At 39.3% G+C, this 12,008-nt stretch overlaps 1 protein-coding gene and 1 long non-coding RNA gene across 7 annotated transcripts in view; one reads left to right on the top strand and one right to left on the bottom strand.

The window, feature by feature from the left end:
• LOC132845590 (microtubule-associated protein 4) overlaps nt 1-8,110 on the bottom strand; it is a 61,033-nt gene extending 52,923 nt beyond the window's left edge. For 4 of the 6 annotated variants that reach the window (XM_060869673.1, XM_060869675.1, XM_060869677.1 and 1 more), the window contains exon 1: nt 965-1,119. The gene's annotated coding sequence lies outside the window, so the exon portion shown is untranslated. Of the gene's footprint in view, nt 1-964; nt 1,120-8,022 lie in introns of those variants that run through there. The other 2 variants (XM_060869674.1, XM_060869679.1) reach the window with 2 other exon arrangements.
• On the top strand, nt 995-3,714 carry LOC132845591 (uncharacterized). Its single transcript, XR_009648438.1, has 3 exons — nt 995-1,060; nt 3,328-3,498; nt 3,591-3,714. It is a non-coding gene; the product is annotated as an uncharacterized LOC132845591 (long non-coding RNA).
• Nucleotides 8,111-12,008: the final 3,898 nt, after the last annotated feature.

Below are 12,008 nucleotides of genomic sequence, written 5' to 3'. Positions count from 1 at the left end.
ATTTGTTGTGGGCAACTTTGAGCAAGAACGGCCCATAACATCCAATGACGGCATGTGACAGCAGTGTCGGGATTTGGGCTGAGGAAAGAAAGTGAAGACATCTTTATGGCAGGAAACGTGTCATCTTTGGACTGAGCAGCATGAAGTTATTCCTTCTGCTCAAAAGTTAAATAAATATACTGATATGACTCCAGAACATTTATTAGTGATTGATTTATGATATCAAGTCAGTCATTTATTTAAAGTACACACATTGTTTGGATCACATTTTAGAAGATTTGGCACACTGGGTGTTTTGTTATTATTTCTTTTATATATCTTTTATGGAGTTTTGCAACAGCATTAAATGTAAAACAGCACTTTAGAGAACATTTGCATTTATGTGAATACGAAAAAAACCAACATTACTGAAAGACTTATAACTGAGGCCCGATATTATTATGCAGTTTAGGGCTTCCTCGTCTCATTTTCTACTACAACTTTGAGCCCTACAAAGACAACGACCCCATTTTTCTCTGCTTCCTTATTCTCTTTTTCACTTCTGTTAACACATGCCCAAATAGCTGACGCAAGCGTTTGCTCGTGCAGGCCTTCTTCTCATCCAGTAAGTTGTTTTTCATTTTACTCTCGTCTGACTTCAAATCCCAGCTCACCCATGACTCAGTATATGAAAATTACAGGCAGGTGCTTTCCATTGGAGCTCGGCCAAGAACAGAAAGAACGAGAATGAAGAAAAGAGGGCGAGCTTTTAAGTTGGTAAAATACTTAGCAGTAAAATACTCCACTTCTAAATCACTGCATAGCTTTTTTCCAGAGTAACTCTGTACCAACCCGTGTGCGTTTAAGTTCTTCTGCTTTTATTATTAACTGTGCGCGTGTGTGTGTGTGTGCGTGCGTGTGTGTCCGAGATGCCTGGGATTGTGTGGGGTTCCAGGTTTAGGGTGATGACTCAGACATGACTCACCGTCACACTACCACAAAGAGCTGCACAGGATTACTCTTTACTCTCACTGCAGATACTTCAGAGCCTCAATAAACAGCCATCATTGCTCAGAGAAAGGTGTGACTTTTGTAATCTTGTCTTATAATTTGGTGGTGTGTTAATGGATCTGGAGGAACAAAACAGTGAGGTTTAACGTTAATGAAAGGCTTAAACAGAAAGACAGCTTTGACAATTCTCTCGTAGACTTACAGACCGAAAAACATGAAGGTGCTCGGGGCAATAGTTTACACTGAAGTATCATTACAGGATTTACTTCAAAAGGTGAATGAGAATGCATTATGGGAATGACACCATAATCTGAAATGAATGCATAGCAAATCCACATCCTCTTGCGTTCATTCTTCTGTAAATGCCTGTGTCACATCGACATCAACGCTAATCCTCTCTCCTGTCATGCCTCTACATCACATCACAATCAGGAAGCATTTAAGAGTGCTAGCTATACGCTGTATGCTGTATGCTCAATGGGTCAGAGGTGTCACCATCTGTACTGCATTTTGTTTAAATTATTAAATATCTGCTGATTGTTCAGTCGTTTAGTTTTATACAGACAAAAAGGACGTTGCTTTTTTTCACCATTTATATTTTGTTAAAAAGATTCTGAGAATCGAATCAAAAAAGCCAGAATCCCGAATCAAATCAATTTGTGACAGGAGTATACGGTCACACCCCGAGATTGAAAGCAGGAATTATGTAAATAAAGTCAAATCTCTAAGGCAGAAAGGCTGGTTTAGTCCCTGGCACAATGTTGACTACACTACAAGTGAAAGTTTGCTTGTGTGGTGAGAAACAATGAAAGTGGTTAAACCAGAGGTGAAACTCTACACCAAGGGATCTGATGTCAGTTGAGGTACGTACGATGATAATGTAATAAAAGACGCCAACATGTAAATCAATCAGTAAAGTATCTGTTGTGAGCGAGAGAAATGTAATTAAATTCTAATTAATGACTTAGTAACCAGTCCAAACACATCAACCACATCATGAAAGATGTAGAAAAGCAGGAAGAAGCTGTTTTACATAAAATACACAAATGCTAAAAAGTTTTTCTGAGAAAAAAAACAAACATACGTTTTGTTGAGCTGTTTTAACCATTAAAACCTCTGACAAAACTGCTGTGTTCAAAAAAGCGTTCTACCGTGCAGATCAAATGTCAGTGAAAATAATGAAGGCTTTTCAAAAACAAATCTAACATAATAGTATACTGCATAGGCCTACTTCCTGTTCTGTTGTGCATCCTGCATAGGCTTACTTCCTGTTGTGTTGTGGGGTGTGAGAACTATAAAGCCTGGGTAATGCTTCCAAGAAGTGAAATAAACAGAGGGAGGGATTACTGATGTCCGTCAAACATGGGGGCGGGGAGTAAACCCAAGGTGAGGTATGTAAAAGCATGTGGGCAAAAGAAAACAAGAAAAATAGATGTATTCTAAGACATAGGGCCTTTCTACACCTGGTCACTTCATGTGTTTTCTCTGATCCGATAGCTATCTGATTTGTTAAAACTGTTCCATTTACATTAGGCCACATAAATGTGTCTTGGCGAATCGGATATTAATCCAATCTTTCTACTCCCGCCCAAAATGCAAATAAATTTTACCTCATTTCCGGGGTAAGTGAGATGGAACACGCTTTGGTGTATGCGGTTTTCAGAATGCAATCAAAAAGAAGACGAAAAAACTTGTTATGACGGTTATGCTACAAAAAACAGCATTTACTTAACATTGATGCACGACTCGTGAGTCACTTGTGAGTGACGTACTTCTGTTTGGGAGGAGTATAGCGCTGATGTATGTGGCTTGAACAACCACATTCATTTACACCTGGCCAGTTTCATCTGAAATGCGTCCCAGACCACCTCCTGAAGTGGTTTGAACGATCGGATTTATATCCGTCTCGGAAACGTTTCGGGGGGCATTTAAACCTGGTCTTTTTACGATCGGATAGCTATCTGATCACAGAAAACGCCTGAAGTGACCAGGTGTAAAAAGCCCCTGAGATAATGATGCAGCCATTTCCCCCAGTCCTGTTCCTGGAGTATTCCCTGTCCAGCAGATTTTACTTTTCCCTGCACATGCTTCCATTCTTCAAATCACAAAAGGCTGTTAATTATCTGATTCATTGCACCAGGTGTATAATGGACCAGGAAAAAAAAACTTTCCACCCTCCATTCTGCCCCATTTATTAGCGATTATTTAATGACCCATCACTGCAGAGGTGGGTGGGGTCAGACATTCCCCATCATGCTCCAGTTCCTGTTTGTTTTGAGGAAAGTATAAATCAGACCCGAGAGCCTGGTTTATTGTTCTCTACTCTCTATCCAATAGATTGTTCAGCACGTCATGCTACTACAGATCGCCTGCATGGGTCCAAAGGCTGTGAAGTAAGAAACAGACACATCCTCTGATCTGAATGGGCAGAAACACAGCTGATGATGACAGGTTATTACGACCGAGTCAGCGTTTGTGTGTGCCAGCATTCTCTGGAGAACAAAACAAGTGAGCACGGTGCATACTCTTTAATTAATACCTAATCATCAACAAGTGCTTATGTTAATGAGTTCTCCATTTAATTCTTCCATCGACACCAGACCGAGGCTGTAGACTGACTTGTTGGACGCAGGACACGGTCGCTGTTATCACGTGATAACGCATTTCAAACAAACTGTTCATTGGGCTGTGCTACAGAGGTTTCTTCTCCTCATCATAATTCCCTCTCCTTACTATCTCACTGCAGATTTTATGTGAGAGGAGTTTTTCTTATTTTATTTTTTATTCTGGTGAAATTGTTAGGGTTGGAAAAAAAAAAGATTGATACAGGTGTCACTTCTGCTTGTTCAACGGGTCTGTCTGGTATTAAAAAATAAAGGAAAGTTAAAAAAAAAATTTTAATTGCAAAAAAACCTTAGAACGCATTCCACACACATGAAGAACACCCTGCCTCGATAAACGCAAACATTCCTCACCGGCACGCTGAGCACTTTGTTAGTATTCACAGCGATAAAGTTTGCACGCTGCTTTAATTACTTCGGCGACGGGGTAAACTGGGGCTCCATTGTTGAGCGTACGACTTAACACATCGCTCTGGAATGCGCAAAGAATGATCCGATCGACTGATTCCACAACTACCGGCACTGTCAACATTTCAAAGCCAAACATGTCACTCTGTCGACTGGAAGCTTGAACCCAGGTGTTTTCTCAGCTAGTTTTGCACAGTCCCTACCTGGGTAAAAGTGATTTCTGGAGGTCTTGGAAAACTCCCTCTTTCAAAAAAAAAAAGAGAACACACCTACGATGGCTAATGAAGGACAAAAGGTAGATCAGACAGGTAGATTTTATATTTTATATCTATTATGCTTTAGTATCTTACAGTTAAGTTGTTTTTGAAAACAAATAAACAACCAAAAACTATGGTTAGGGTTAGATCATCAAATAGGCCACGCCTACCCGATGACGCAATATCTGTTACGCTGTTCTGAAATCCCTGGAAATAAGTGCATCCCTCGTTCTCACAGAGTATTTTGCTGAAAAACGGGCTGTTGGTATTACCAGCATCATCACACTGGTTCAGACAATTATGGCAGGACTAAAACAAAATATTGATTAGGTTCATTTATTTACACTTTGCACAGCCAAAGACTTGGTGCTGCTTAGAAATATTTGGCACAAGCTGCAGGCTACATTCAGATATTTGTGGATCGACCTTGTTCTGGTGCCTGGCTGGTGAGAAGGCCCCCTCATGGAAGCCAAAGCCCAACCACAGTGTGTATTTTTGGAGACAGTTCAAACCTTCGGAGAGAAAATTTAGGCAGCTGGGAGGAGTCTTTTAATTTAAAAGATTCTGCCTTGCCAGCTTAGCTGTGCAACTGAAAGCTGTGTTTGTCCTCTTTCTCTTCTCCATATCTCATACCTTTTTAATCCATAAAAAAAAATCCCCCCCAAAAAATACTTCCTCCCATTTCAAAAGTACGCTATCAATGTATTGATTTGGGGTCTGCCTAAATATAAACCTTCTGGCATATTAATTATTAATACCTCCTTATTAATGTTTTTTAAGGATCATTTATATTATGAATTTAATTATTTCTGTAAAGAGGCTTTATGTTCATTGTTAAAATCACTAGAAAAAAGTAAACTGAACTGAATTATATACATCAGGACATTTAAGACTGCAAAACATTCACCAGTGATGCGTCTGTTTAGCACCCACTGCTTCAGCTCATTAAAATCACTACAATTATTGTACACAAACCTTAGCCTAACAATCCTTTAAGAGTATCTTGTCAGATTAATTGCAGTAATAATAACAGATAAAGGGTACCATGGAAAATCAATACAGCCACAATATGAAAGGACACAGCAGCTTCAGTTACGCTGTAACCTCAGTAGACACGGACAAGACACTGTGCCTCTTCGCAAGGTGTAAATCAGCAAAGACTTTAATACATATTGCTTCCCAAATAAAGAGCTTACAGGGCAGAATAAGCTGTTCGCAGTTTACCGATCCGAAACAGAGGCTGTGTAATTGCATTCGAGATAATCAATCCTAACCAACAGACAAGCATGCAGACAGACAGGACCGACCGAGTCTCACTCCGTTCTTGTGCTCATGAGAGAAATGACTTCACCATGAGTCAGCTGAACAGACTCTCAGACTACAGAAGCATGCTTTGCATCTCTACTGTGCAACACATCTGACATTTCAGGCCAATAAAAAGACCATGGCGCAGCAGTAAAATAAAATCAATCGTCTTCAGTAATTGCTTGGATGGGATGATATGCGATTGACACATACGGGTAGCCAGACAAGCTCCTGGCTTGATTTTGAGAGGTCAGAGGTAACCTGAGAACCTGGAGGAAATCCATGACCACATGGAGAGAACATGAAAATCTCCACATAGTAACCAGTGCTCAGAATCAAACCTAGCGTTCCTCGCTCCAGAACCAAAAGTCCGAGAGGTGGAGTCAGAACTGATCCACGGAGTCTAATCACAAGCCGACCTAACAAAGCTCAATAATCAGATGTACTGAAAACTGAAAATATTATTCAGTAAATATTGTCCTTGTATAATATAATGTACTGGTGTCCGGTATAGATAAACAATGTCATGATAAAGCTGTAAGAATTAAGCTGTAATAAGATATAACGTGAGGTTCTGGTGATACTGCCACCTCTAACAAATCCCGACTTTCATCAAGCCAAACGACACAGAAAGCTATTCCTTATTCTTGTACTGTGATGAGTTCCCTGCAATTATAATATATTTGTCACTATGGTTTCAGTAATGCATGTATATCTAACTGTAAACATACATGTAAGTATAAATAGTGTCTTATTACTACACAGTCAGCCTTTTCTACACAAATCTCTCACCTGTGCAAATTTCTTTTCTTGGACTAAATGAGGTAAGCGGTCTGGGCTATATAACCACACCCACCCGACCCACACACACACACACACACACACATTCCAAAATGCCCTTCAGAAGCTGTGTCTACAACAAAACAAAGCCACGCTCTTTCCAAAGAGTCAAAGCTATAGCTTAGTATGTATTATCTGGTATATTTAACACTGATCCTGTGCCAGGTTTTCACTGTTTCCAATCAGACCAAGATAAGCTGGGGTTAAATTTAAACATAGAAAATGGATTCCTATTGTTTATAAGCCATCTCAGTTCTGTTTAATCGTCTTCCAGTGTGATTAAACTGGCGTGACAGTGGTCGGAGAGACAAAAAAAAAAAAAACACGTACAAGCACCGATTAGGCCTAAATCACCCATTTACTTACGCCCATCAATAACCGGCTGTTCCTCAAGGCACCTACTGGCACATCAGTTCTTTATGTTAATCGAGCGATTTAGACAGACAGACAGACAACCTGAGGGTCAGACAGGCAGATTAAATTCAGTCACAGAGCCACAAATAATAAAAGTAGTCCAAATCCTACAATCAGACAAACATTAACGTTTTTAAATGTACGGCTAAAAAAAATACGAAAAGATTCAACAATCATTTATATTTTTAGGGTCAAAGTTATTTACAGTATCGTAAGTAATACCGTTCTCTGAGCTCTGCAAATAAAAAGTAAGTAAATTAAGATTGTTCCTCAGCACTGCTTTAAATGTACTCTGCACAGCTTTCAGGGGGAAATTTGCTTCTTGCCCTTTAGGCCACAGATTGTTGGCTCTAGTCCTGAGTACTGAAACTGAAGGTGTGTTTTGTACCGATTGTGCTGAAGCTGCAAATTAGCTGTAAGTCTAATCATCCAGATTTTAGTTGCTACTTGTTTTTGTATGATAGACAAAAATCATACCAAATTAAAGCTTCAAGAATGAACAAGTTCAACACACACACACACATTATATATATATATATATAATATAATTTCTGTGTTTATTGTCTGACCAGAGAGGATGGAGACTAATGTCTGATCTCTAATCTTGCTGGACAGAAATGAGATAAATGTCATGTAACGCAATCAAAGTGAAGTGGAAGTAAGTAAGCTGTGATATCAGATCAGGGCTGTTTATTAAAACACATGTCCAGATACAAGCAGACACTCCTTTAACATGCCAGTGAGAGTTGTCGTGTTTGGGAAGCTTAAGAATCCAGCCATGTTTCTGTTATCGCGATGATTCAAATCTCGCTTTTACTTTCATCAACTTTTTAGGAGTGAACAAAAAAAAAATCTCCAAGTTGTTGCCATGGCGCAGGTTCTCTTCAAACAGCACAGCTTAGCCTAGCTTAGCACTCCTATGGCACTCTAAAATGCATAACCTGAAGGCGTGAAATCAGACAAAAGAATAATCTGTTTGTAAAAATCACAGCAGGGTAAAGCCATAACTCTACTCAGACAGACAGCCATGTCTTGTGTGCCGTGTCACTCACTGAGGCGTGTGCTAGCGTTAGCATGCTGTAGCTACACACAAGTCAAGAGCAAACACATTTTAACTAACATTTCCAACCAAGAAAAGCACTAACCACGTCATTAGTGACAGAACGTAATTAATTTGAAACTCACACTGTTTTTTTTTCTCTCCTTTTGACACTTCCACGGGCGTCTGTAGCGTCGTTAGTGATCCTCCCTCAGCCTCAACAGCACTATTCCCCTCCCTCCCTGCCAAAACTCCAACTTATCCCGCCCCTCGAACCGTTTCGACCAATCACATCGTAAAGATTTTGACTGACACCTTTATAGTCCAATCGTATTATTAAAGATGTGACTGACAGTCTATAACGCCTATCCTGTTGAAGAACCATATGCAAACTGCTTCTCTTGCTTTTTACTTGTTATTTTTATATTTATTAAGCCACTAAAAACAAGTAAATGTAAACTTAAGGTTAAGGTGCAAATGAAGTGCTGAAGTGACCTTAGTGTAGTCAGGCACATCATGTACATCGCTCACTGCAGCAGCACTTTATTAATTCAATGTGTCAGAGTGTATAAGAGAAAGATAGAGGGGGAAGTGGTAAAGGGTAGCTGTTGTTTGCCTGTGAGTCTGATTGTGGTCTGGCTGTGATGAACTTGAAAAGCAAAAAGGGACGACGATGACACTTATACTATCTGCAGACTCCTTTATGGTAGACGTCCTCCAACGAGGAGAATTTTGCCCTCAGGACAGCATTAAACAAGTTTATTGTTTTGTTTTTTATATATATTACAGCATTATGTTAATCAATAGTTGTTCATTTTAAACCAATAAGTATATGAATGATGCTGAACCACACAGCTAGGTTAACAGAGGAACCTACTACCCAGGGCTGGATGTGAGCTAAACATTTGCATTTTAAAGACACCGATATTGAGCCTACAAATACTGCACCTGCAGAGTCCAGAAATACACAGAATACCTCTTTGTTTGAAAGTAGGCAGTAAAAAATTACTACCTGCACTACATTTTGCTTACCGTTGTGAGACCCCATTGTCCTCATATAGATCATATTTTCTCCCAAGTGCTCTTTCTGTATATCTTTGTAAAATTCTCATATTAGAAGAATTGATTATTACAATTTTCTTACATGTGGTATAGACACCCTTATCCAGAGCAACTTACATTTATACAACTGTACAGTTGAGTGTCAATGGTGTAACAGTAACAGCTTGGCACCTCTGGGGTTTGAGCTCACACCCTTTTGCAAAACCACTGGCCAACACTAAATTTCTAGTAATTTAAAGAGATTGATCAATGTCCATACTGGTACCAGCTGCCAAACAGAAACAGTGAGGAAATTCACAGGGCACGCAGCTTTATAGTTTGGATTTCAGGATTGTACATTTGGAACAGCTTTGTTAACAGCTTTTTAATTCTTTATGAAAATAATAAATATAATAATAATAATAAATCAGGCCAGCCCTAACCATAACCCCACCCCGTATTGGACCCTTCTACAGTCACTGTTCCAGAGTAGTAGTTCCTCTCATGTCTCTACTTCCCAAAAAGATTTAAGACAATAGAGTAAAAAGTTAAATGCAAAATATGGAGCTGTTCATAAAATTCTAAAATTAGACCCTTCATATAGTCTTAGGGAAAAAAGAGCAAATTAGGCCATTTTTTTGACACAACAGCAAATTTGTAAATATCTAAAGTAATAATACTATAACAGAGAAATGATTTTGATGAAGGGAGTCAAGATTGAAAAAAGCACTTGTACTTCCAATGTTTAAATCTTGAAAGGTCTTAAAACCTAAATTATAGGGTACAGAGAATTGACCATCTGTCAGTGAAGGAAAAAACATATGAATTTTAAAAAGAATTTATTGGTCTCATAAACATTACAGTAAAGTGAAATTTGTTTCTTCTCATTTGAGCTTGTTAGAAAGCCAGGAGCACAGGGTCAGCATGATACGGGTACCCTTGAAGCAAAGTGGGTTAAGGGCCTTGCTCAAGGGACCAACAGCAGCAGCTTGGCATCTCTGAACCCTGTCTATCTGTGCAGTAACCAGAGCCAGTCACCACTGCCGGCAACTCTTTGGGCTGAGATAGAGTAAAGGTGCAAGCTAAAATAAGGCCTGGATTGAAATGTAGTCAGGGTTTTTAAACAGGGCAATTCACAAGTGCAGTAAGAGATACACCCATACTGTATAGAGAAGACATAGCTTCCATAACAAGCAAGTGTTAATGGGGCAATACTACATTAAAAAAAGGTTAAGGTTCATCCACAAGGGCCCAACAATGGCAGGATTGATTTGTATTCACATCTTTATGATCACAAACTAAATACTTTACCTCTTAGCTAATACTGTACACCACACCTGCTCACAGGCGGATGGGAAATAAGCACCTTCATTTCTGCCAGATTGGAAATGAGTGTGACAAAATTAGCTTTCTAAAGATCCTTAACATCATCAGATATCTGAATCCTGAGATGTGTAGCACTATGATTAGAAAGTGGCATGTTACATATGTATTCACATACTGCTTAACGTAAAAGGATTATTATCTCACTTCATTAAAATTCAGCTGTATATTAAATAAATAAATCAAGTGTGGCAATAGCAGCTGGAACAGATGTTGGTAGATTAGAAAAATATAAGCGTGATGAACATAGAAGCAGAAGAGCTGATCGTTCACCAAACTGAGACCTGATATCTTTCTGGCTTACTGGATGATGCATATTAGGCTTTATTGATTTTTATTGATTATACTGATTCAGAATCAAGAACATGCATTTTCCTGTCCATGATGAAGGAAAATAGTGTGGATTTTTAGCAGTGATGGAATAGCTCCATCTGGTGACTTCCTGCTGCCTTCATGATAGTATTTAATGTTTATAATAATCCCATGATTAAATGGTGGTCCTCATGTGTGTTTTTATACCCCAATGCAAACTTAAACAACATTTTCTAGTTAAACTAAAACAATGCAAAATCAGTAGAAAGGCCAGAGAAGTACAATATACTACCCGACCACCAAAACATAATTATTCAGTTATTATAGTCCATTATTTTGATTGGTTAAGAGTTGATCCAGTAGTGCATACATTTAGTGTAACTGCATGGCAGGACAGGTCACATTTTACATTTGCACTATTCACTGTAGATTGTCACTCAATTGAGGATGAGGTTCCCTTCTGAGTCTGGCTCCTCTGAAAGTTTCTTCCTCTTATCCTCTCGGGGAGTTTTTCCTTGCCGCCGTCACCTCCGGCTTGCTCATTAGAGATAGGGATCGATATATAGTATGTTAAATTTTAAGTTAATCTTTTTTAAAATAATTTAAACAGCGAATCATCTCTCCCCACCTATCCCTATCTTCTGCATCAACACTTGCACCCACTAGCTTCATATCCTCATTAATTACCTCCTCTTTGGCCTTCCTCTTTGCCTCCTGCCTGGCAGCTCCATGTCCAACATTCTCCTACCAATATACTCACTCTCCCTCCTCTGAACATGTCCAAATCATCTTAATCTGGCCTCCCTAACTTTGTCCCCCAAACGTCCAACATGAGCTGTCCCTCTGATGTACTCGTTCCTAATCCTGTCCAATCTTGTCACTCCCAAAGAGAACCTCAACATCTTCAGCTCGGCTACCTCTAGCTCAGACTCCTGTCTCTTCTTCAGTGACAGTGATCTAAACCATACAGCATGGCCGGTCTCACCACCTTCAACTCACACATTGCTATAGTATTAATACATAAACATGATAACTGGAATTAGCTTCGGAGAAGAGTAAACATTCAATTTTAACAAATATTGCCGTCGAATACAGACGATTTCTCACTGACACGTCAGAGCATCCAGAGATGGGGATTCGAGTCATATGACTTGACTCGAGTCAGACTTAAGTCGCAAATTTGAGACTTGCTTGACAAATATTAAAAAAACACTCGACTTGACTTTGACTCGGCATTCATGACTTGAGTTAAATGACTCGAAATGTTTTTTTTGTTTTTGAAACTTGTTTTTTTTGTTTTGTTTTTGAACGCACGCAAGAGCATAATCTAACCACGTGACGCAGCAGGCAAGCAGAGGAAGAGCGCGCACTAACTAATAAACCTTAACAGTCGTGACG

This window comes from Tachysurus vachellii, chromosome 5 (assembly GCF_030014155.1).
Source record: "Tachysurus vachellii isolate PV-2020 chromosome 5, HZAU_Pvac_v1, whole genome shotgun sequence".
In the NCBI taxonomy this organism is placed as follows: Eukaryota; Metazoa; Chordata; class Actinopteri; order Siluriformes; family Bagridae; genus Tachysurus; species Tachysurus vachellii.
This window is presented reverse-complemented; position numbering and strand designations above follow the sequence as displayed.